Source organism: Cygnus atratus, chromosome 1 (genome assembly GCF_013377495.2).
Source record: "Cygnus atratus isolate AKBS03 ecotype Queensland, Australia chromosome 1, CAtr_DNAZoo_HiC_assembly, whole genome shotgun sequence".
NCBI lineage: Eukaryota > Metazoa > Chordata > Aves > Anseriformes > Anatidae > Cygnus > Cygnus atratus.
This window is the reverse complement of record NC_066362.1, coordinates 40,502,377-40,511,359: the sequence shown is the minus strand read 5'-3', so window position 1 is coordinate 40,511,359 and position 8,983 is coordinate 40,502,377. Positions and strand designations below refer to the sequence as shown.

The 8,983-nt window shown below is 40.9% G+C and overlaps 1 long non-coding RNA gene across 1 annotated transcript; it reads left to right on the top strand.

Moving 5' to 3' along the window:
- Positions 1 to 465: 465 nt before the first annotated feature.
- LOC126913159 (uncharacterized) lies at positions 466 to 6,887 on the top strand. Its single transcript, XR_007707757.1, has 3 exons — positions 466 to 1,227; positions 2,337 to 2,498; positions 5,717 to 6,887. It is a non-coding gene; the product is annotated as an uncharacterized LOC126913159 (long non-coding RNA).
- The last annotated feature ends 2,096 nt before the right edge of the window (positions 6,888 to 8,983 follow it).

Here is an 8,983-nt window from a genome sequence, read left to right as displayed (position 1 = left end):
CACTGTTCTAGGGTTATCCCATGGGGAATATATTTCTGCTGACCTTTAGCATATCTCACAAGCTGTCCTGGGTTTTGCGAAACTATGAAGGGAATGTGCTATGCACAGAGCAATTTGAAACAATGCAGTTGTCTCCTTTTTAAAGACAGGAAGTGAAAATGCAACATCAACTCCCCTGCAATCATCAGTGAAGGTACGGATCGTGTAACGGCATCGGCTGGAATTCAAGCACAGTTAAAGAAAACAGAGCCACGCACTAGAAAAAAAAATGCCGACGGATTTCCAGTGACACCAGTAAGTAACGCTGGGAGCATCAGACCGGCTGGAACGAGACACGGAGCGAAACAAGGGAGCAGGGGATGGGCCCTCCTCTGGTGGGAGCGAGCTCTCTGCTGCCGGGGAGACGAGCCACACAGTCCTTGTGCTCCCTGTTGGGATCACGGCTGGAACATGCACTGGTAAGAAAAATCCCCGGCCTGAGGGACTCTTTTAAAAGCCAGGAGAAACACAGTTGCTGAGAAGGATTACCACCTCTTTGCTTTTAGCTTGGGCCCCCGGGACACGGGCTAAACAACTTGCCCAAGGTAATGCAGGAGTCTGGAGGAAAGCCCAGCAACCCACATCCATAATGCCGTAACCCTTTCCTTCCTGCTGGGACGTGCCTGCTGTGCATCCTTCAGGCCAGGGCTGGCACCCCAGCCGCTGCAGCCAGCTGCTCGGTGAGCACCCTGCCCTGCAAGGTCAATAGGCACAGGAAGGTGTACGATGGAGGGAGTGGTAACGGGACTGAGCCACGTTTACTTGGTTTTTGTAATTAACACTCATTTATCTGGGAAATTACTCTTGGGATTTACAGTATTCGGTAAATGTGAGTTGTTGGGAAAATGGGCAGTAAACTTAGCTGTAATCCTCAAGAAAAAAAAAATCTAAAGAACAGTTAGCAGCCTCTCCATGGCATTGCAGGATATTGTATCCACAGTGTTGCCATCTTCTACTGTGCCAGACAAATTTCTCCATCGTTTCTCTTTCACTTTAGCTGGTGTAATTTGGTGTAACGTATAGAGGTCTGCAACGCTGTAGAGTCACAGCTGCCTGGAAAACTTGAAAAAAGAAAGGGCTATAAATTCTTTAAAGGAGGAAGAATCCATCTCTACCTTCAGAAGCGTAACTTACTGGTTCTCTCTGCGGGAGCCATACTTCACTGCCCTTCAGCTCTTGCCATGTCAGGTATAGGTTTGGGTCACTCCTTGGCTTTGGTTACCTTTTTTAAAGAGTGTTGAAACCTTCTGAAACTCAGAAGGGACATGTTGATACTTGTATAAAAATCAGATCAAACTTTGCATCTTAGAAATAAATCCAGAAATGTCTACAATTTTTAGTCCGCTAACCTGTCCTCTTTTGAGGGGAGACAAAAAAGAAATTGAATACCCCTTTGCCTTTTGGTATTTCTCTCTGAAAAAACAAAATCAATAAGAAAAACACAAGACAAAACCTTTAGGAGAACAACAACAATAACAACAAACACACATACACATACACACATATATATTGCTTCATTTCATGAGACGTTGGAAAGCTCTGGATACCCAAAAGCTGCAATTTGTAAGAGGAGTCCAAGGTAGCACATTGTATCAAGCACATAGTCTTTGGGTGTGAATTCATCACTTAACTCCCCAGTATTCCCCCTCTAACATATGATTTATGTCCATCACCACTCTGAAATTTGGCATAGTGTTTCCTTTCCTCCTGTGCAAGTTTTACTTTCTTCCTTTATAAATATCGCCTTCTGATTTCCAAAATCAGCTCTAAAATAGACTGTGGCCCCTGTTTTTAAGCACTTCAAGGTCAGATTTTAATCCCCTTGGAAGCGAGACATCTGTTCATGTGTAAGCAGCCACACCTGGCATCTTCAAGCTGCCTCATGCCCAGCCCTCAGTGGGGTTCTCAGATCATCTTCTCCCTGACCTCTCTCATATTCCAGGCCTGATTTTTTTTTCTTATTAAAAAAAAAAAAAAAAAGAAAAGAAAAAGAAAATGACATTCTCAGAGCATACCTACCATATTGGGCCTCACAGGGAAGACAGCTAGGAATGAGACTGGCTATGTCTTGGCAGCTTTGCCCAATATACAAGTTAGAGCACTGTACTGGAACCTGTGAAGCCTTGGTAGCCCTGGTATTCTGCCCTGTTTGAAGCACAGGTCACCATCCTGTTGGCATTCAGCCCTACACAGGGCTTCAGTGTAATTTTGGGGTGAATTGTCCTGAACATTGCTGATTGGGTCTATTTTATTTTGACTGATTCATTGCATCATTGACTCTACCTTTCTCTTTTAAGTCTCAGCCAAGCCCCCACATCACTGGGGTGAGGGATGCTGCTCTGGGCTTTCTCTGCAAAGAACTGATGAAGCTTAATCACATATTTCCAGAAGTGTCACCTCTTCTCTTAGCCTCTGGCAACCTGCCTGGCTTGACTGGCTTCTACAAATCTCACTCATAGGTATTTCAGCCTTCCTGTGTGTTGTTGAGGAATATCTCACAGCTCAGGGCTTTGAGGATGCCTGCCATGTGGCCAGATGTTTTGAAATTAGGAAGTGCTGAAAGCGGCAACACTTAAAAATCCCCCATTGAGTCCTGCTTCTGGAATTTCATTGCCTTTGATAAATGTCCCTGTTGATCGGTACCGTATTGGCTCCTTTTTCCGTGTCCCACTGGAAGTGGCATCTTGTCTCCAAAACCCCATAGTGTATCAGACCATATGTACAATCTGTAACACGAGGAAACTCTGAATTAGCTTTCTCAGGCGATGAGCTTATGTGCTGAAGTACAATGAACATGGAATGCCGTTTGCTTGAATAGCTGCTAAAGTTATTAATAGTCTCAAAAAACATCCTGGAAATTCTTTTCAGTCCATTCTTAGTACTCGTTGACCTCAAACTGGCAAGCACATGAAAAAATGTTGGGAGGGGAAGCACGGATTAATACAAGAAAATAGAAACCACATGGTGGAGGGAGGGAAGATCAACAAGGCAGTATTACTGAAACAGAGGACTCCTTCTCACTTCTCATCCCACCTCTTGTCCTCCTCAGCATTTTTGATCAGGCATTTCTCTTTTACTAACATTTTTTCTTCTTTCTTATTCCTGTGAAAGGGTGACTCTATCCCCTTAGCTTGTCTTTCTCCAAATAGCAACCCAGAAGAGATGACATTTTTACTATTATCAATTACTGCTGCTTTTACTTAAAAGGAAGGCCTGTGCAGGGGGTTGTGTTAGAGACCTGGAAGAGCTCCAGGAGCTGTAGTTTCACTGTGTTTGTGCAGCCACTAACAGCTTCAGGTTTCTTTGTAGCCTTAGTTAAAATAAAAAAAAAAACCTCTTTTCTCAAATACGTAGTACCAAAACATTCAGGAGCTGCAGAGCAGCTTGGCTACACCATGTCTGAGGGACTTCATTTTCTCTGTATCTCTTTGTAGTGGACAGCTGCTGATACCTTCTATGTGGTTGTGCTTACATTTTTACAAGCATATTTACAAGCTGTATTTCAGCCCATGGTCCTTGGACTCTTGGGGATCTGCAGACCACTGCCAAAAGGCTCAAGAACAGTTATTGTGGAAGGCAAATCTATATGTTATACAGCAGTATGCCTGTATAGGTTCTCATTTGAAAAAGAACACTGAAAAAATTTTGGAGGCCCACACACTGGAAACCATTGGGCTGGATATTCTATATGCTAGAGATACTGTAAATTGCTGAACGCCCTCCCTCAGCTCTCATTGTCATTTTGAGCCACTAGCTATCTGGGGAAGTCTTTAGGGCTGTAGTGCACTTACATACCTGTTCAGGCAGAATGATCTGATCCTTTGTGCTGTTCTTACATCTCTCATCCCCACTGTTTTGCTCTATCAGTAGGTTTGGGGGGTACTTGGGGGCATCCTGATATCTTGAAGGACCAGTCCTGAATAGAGAAATATTGCATCTAAATCCATCGAAAGACTTTGCAGTGTTGTTTTGCATTATGAAAGCTGCAAATTTTACTATAATTGAATAGCAATAATGATAGCTTAACTAATAAAGATGGGATTTCAAAACACATTTTTCTTTCACAGCTCAGCCTATAATTCTTAAATGGCTTGCTGCCAAATCTTTGAAAGCCAAGGATTATTATTTGTCAGCTATTAGAAATTGCGTGTTAAAAGTCTAATCTCCTGTGTTTTGTGCTGTGTGTACTACAGTGCTAACAGTGCTACAGAAATATTGCTTTGGAGGCTTCTCATATATTGTATAACTGCTGGGAATTTGTTGGCCCTGAACATAAAGCAGCTATGAATAACTATCTCAAAATGCATTTAGAATACATTTTTCTGGCTGTGCAGTGAGAGGCAGGTATAGCCCTTATGGAAGTGGAAGGATGAGCAGCTGAGCTGCTACTATCACGTTATATGAAACCCTAAGGTACAGCCCATACCAGGTAGTGATAAAACTTCCCCTTCCCCTGTGCCACCCTCATTTCCTCTGCTGTCTTTTATTAGTGCATGGATCCAACTAGTGTTAGTAATTTCCTACTACTACTTTGTAGGTGCATCTTTAAACAAAGGATGGAGCTCTGATACTGACCTCAGTTTATCACAATAGTTTCCTTGCTTGTTATTAGATTTGCAAGTCAGTTGATACAGCAGCCTTGTAATGGCAGTTTTGATGCTGCTCTTTGTTCTTCACATATTTCAATAATTACATAGTTGATAGTGTTGCTTAACAGAAGTATGACTCTTACAGTCGAGAGTCACCTTTTATCCTGTGTTATACCCCTTCAGAGAAACACAACAAACACACCCTGCCACCTCTTCCACCTTGTCTTCAGCATATAGTCATGCATCTGTCACTACTACGATCACTTTTGTTACAAATCTATAGCAGTATGTAGTTAGCGTATTTTTACACACTCCTGACTTACAGGGAAGCTTTGTCATCATGGTATTGTTTGTTTCGTCATGTGGCCAAAAGATGAACCTCCTGGGGTGTTTAACTGGTCAGTACTGGCAGACTGGTCTTTCTGGAAAAATATTGCTTTGAGCTAACTAAAAACAAAGCAATGAAATAGAATAGTTGAGGGAAAATGTAACCTGTTAGGTTAGTTTCATGATATTTTTCCACAATCCAACTTACTGCTTACACTGTCTTAAACATTTGATAATAAGACATCTTCTTGTCTTCTGGTGACCTCATATTTTAATAGAAAGTCTCAAATATGGTCTTCATAATAGATTCTTGATCGTTCTTATACTTTCTAATATATCAAGCAGTAAAAATAAACTGGTTCAGACCTGAGGCGATCTCAAGAGCACTCAGTGGTTGAATATGAAGAGGATAATATGGTCTCACACATCTATCTCCTTTCCCTGAATCTAAAGCAAAGGAATTGTACCCTGTACCCTGTGGTTAGCTTGGTTCCCCAGCTGAAGAACAAATATAATGGGAAAAAAGAACTACCCAGCACTGTTAGATATTGGGACAGACTAGATATTAGCACTTGTTTCATCCTGTGTGAATTGCGCACACTTCTAAAGTGAGCACAAGCAACAAGTACACAGGATGTGACAGAAAAACTCACAGATCCTTTTCTGAGGATTGGTTTTATTTTCAAGGAAACTCACATTACTGACCTTAGCTTGTACTAGCAATGCTAGTATAACACATTTTTCTCTTTTTTCCTACTTAGGATAAATCAAACACCTCTACTCAGGATCAATTTTCCTTTTTAAAGAGAATTAGCTGCTCTTCAGTGCCACTGATATAGTCACGGAACTTTCGCTGACATTGTGGGCAGAGATCTTAAGAAAAATCACCCCAAAAGTCATCACTGGAGAAAAGTGGAGATGGAAAGGGAATGTCTGACTGTATGTGGGTTCTGCACTACTGTAGATGGTATGACTTTGTTTGTTCTGATCTTCCCCTGAACGATGGCGGTAGGTGTTATGTTTGGCATCAAAAGGCAGTTTAATGCAAAAACAGTTGAAGGTAGTGGGTCACCAGTCCTTTGCCTTGCTTTACTTTGGATATGGACACTTGTCCTATTTCTAAGTAGGTAGTTAGCAGCTTGCAATGCTGAGGTTCTTTTTTAACTTGTAAAAATAAATAGTATTTGTCAATGACTTGTGATCCTGATGGGCTTTCTCATGGTTAGGCTCCCCACAGAAGGACAATAAATGATTGCAGCAGGAGTTTTATACGCACAGCAGAATTTTATAAACATGTTAGTTGTCTAGGCATGGCTAAAAGATGCTGTGGATTCCTTCATTATGAAGTTCAAAACTGATGTCTGTAAAGGTCATGGACCTGTTGGCTAATTGAGATCTAGATGTCACGGTGACATAACTAGCCTGGAAAGAAAGCTGTTAAAGAAAGATGTGCTAAAGGGCCCATCCACATCATTTTTTATGCTGTAAAAAGTTGGAAGGATGCATCAGATGCCATCAATTTAATGAAATGTTTACAAGCAATTATCAGTTGCATCCATTTATTTAGACTGCTTGCTTCTACCACAAATAAACTGTTACCCTCATTCCATTCCTTTTCTTGTTACGCATGTAAAACTTTCACTTAGCTGGCAACTCATTTTTATTGAATCTTGAGGTCCCAAGAGACAGATTTGGAACATGTTTACTGCAGGGAAAACCAGCAGGACTTTGCTGACTTCACTGAAGTAACTGAGATCAAAAATCTTCTTCAAGGAGACCCCTTGCATATAAATGCAGTTTGAAAAAAAAAACGCATACAGATAAATGAGTAGAGAAAGGGTTGTTGTAGTAATGACATGCATTCAACTTTCTAAAACTTCTGATGATAGAAAATATTTTAAACTAATGGGCTCCCTTCAATCAATTTCTGTTACAAAAGTCACGTGTACATTGTAAGTAAGTGATAAGACCACGATTCAACAGGACTCCTAAGGATGGCACATTACAGGTATGACTACTACCACTGGATTTGGGGGTTTTATTCCATGCCTTTGATCCTGCTGTTCTTTGAGCAAGGAGTTTCTACCTACAGCAGGGAGTTCTGTGCATGATGGCTCTGTTAGATTTGGCTCTGTGTTGTTATATGAACTCTGCAGGCAACCAGTACACTTATCCAGCTGCACATCTGCTTTAGAAAATGTCTGAATTAATCGTATTGATCTCAAGAGACAGCATGAGGCAGTGCATGCGAATTTTCTTATCTGCTAACTCATGGTGGAGTTGTAAGATTCAATTTTCTTTTCATGTCACCTCTATAAATTCAGCTTCGAATTTCATCTTTTTTTTTTTTCCTTTTCTCTTTTATTCTTACCACTAAGGATTTGGGAGGCCAGATAATGCTCACACTTACATCCCTGTGACTGTATTGCCATTTAGGACATCACAACTCAAGTGAGATAGGCTGTTGAATCAGGCAATTCACTGTAAGTCATGTGCATCTGAGCAATGTGAGGGATGTCTAAAAGTAACAAATATTTGAGACATCAAGTCTATCATGACAGCAATCTGTCAGATGTCCTTGACCTTCAGGCAGATGGGCCCAAGTTGGTTGTGTGACTCTTTGTGGCCTTGTATGAAGATTGGAGTGCCAAAAATCATGGACAAGTTTATGCCTGTAAAGTATATTTGGAATTACAGGTTCTTGTTTCTCTTGTTTATTTCAAACACTCTTCACATGCAGTTTAATCTGCTGGTTTCTGTGAACCCCACTCACTTTCACTGAACTGGGCTAGGAGCCCTCACACTAACAATGAGGGAACAGTGACCTTGAACAAGAAAGCAGCAATGACTGTGTGGGCCAGGCTGGGAAAGGCAACTTTTTTCCCTAGTACATCAGGACCTGGAAGAGGACAGCTGTCCTCTAGCTGAACTAACACTTCTGCTGTGCACTAATGAGCTAGCGGCAATTAGGGTACTGTCAGTAAAAAACTCTTAATTTGAGAGGGGAGCCAGCATGTTTCTGAATGAAGGAGATCAGTGAGGCTTTGACCTAAAATATCTCCCAGTTCCTTGTGTGGTGCATCAAGACCTGCAGGTCATGTCCAGGGCACACTAAAATCCCCTGTAATTGCTCGTACTCTGCTTCAGTTATTCTGATTGCTTATGTGCAGAGTATTTAAAGCTGGTTTCATGCAATGACGGCTCACAGTTTCTGCATAATGCTAACTCACTTTTTCTTCTAGAATCTTTTAATTGTGCAATCAAAGTACTCTTCTCCCTGTAAAATCTACATGAAGCCTTGTGGAAAGAATTGGTATTCACTCTGCAAATGCTGGTGTTCAATTTACACAGGTGTCAGACAAACTCATCTAAACAAATTATAAAGCCGAATGGTGTCTTCACTCATCATTTGTGATTTATGCCATTTCATACAATGAAAAGGCATTGCTGACTCTTAACAGTCCTCAGGAACATTCTCCGTTTGAAAATGCTTCAGAGATGACTGAATATTATTTAACCAGGAGTTTAAGAGCAATAAATAGTATTTTTAGAGACTGCTGGGAAGATTGATATGAAAAGATCTTGGTCTCTTTCAGACTGTAAACAAGAAGCAATAAATTAGCTGGACTGATTTCAGCAGAACGGAATAGATTATGATCTGTCAATCAGTATGAGACTTGCTCTTGTACGTGACTGGTCTTTGAAAGAACCTTTAGAAGTTCTTTCAAGGCTTTAGAAAAGAAAATGCCTAATGCCTATGGTAGAAGTTATCTACTGCCTCCTAAAATATGCACAGAAAATTGGTAAAGGCTGGAAATGTGCAAGTCAAAAGTTCTGTGGTGAAGTAAATGACGACAGAGAGGTTCTTAGATTAATTAACACCTTTAAAAACTACTCATTTCTGACCACACCAGTAGTGATATACTGAATAAAAAGCTTGAATTAAAAAATATACAAAGCCAGACAAGTTGTTAACAGTAAATGTAATGGCTCAAAGAAATGATTTAAACCAGTCTAGCCAAAGAGAC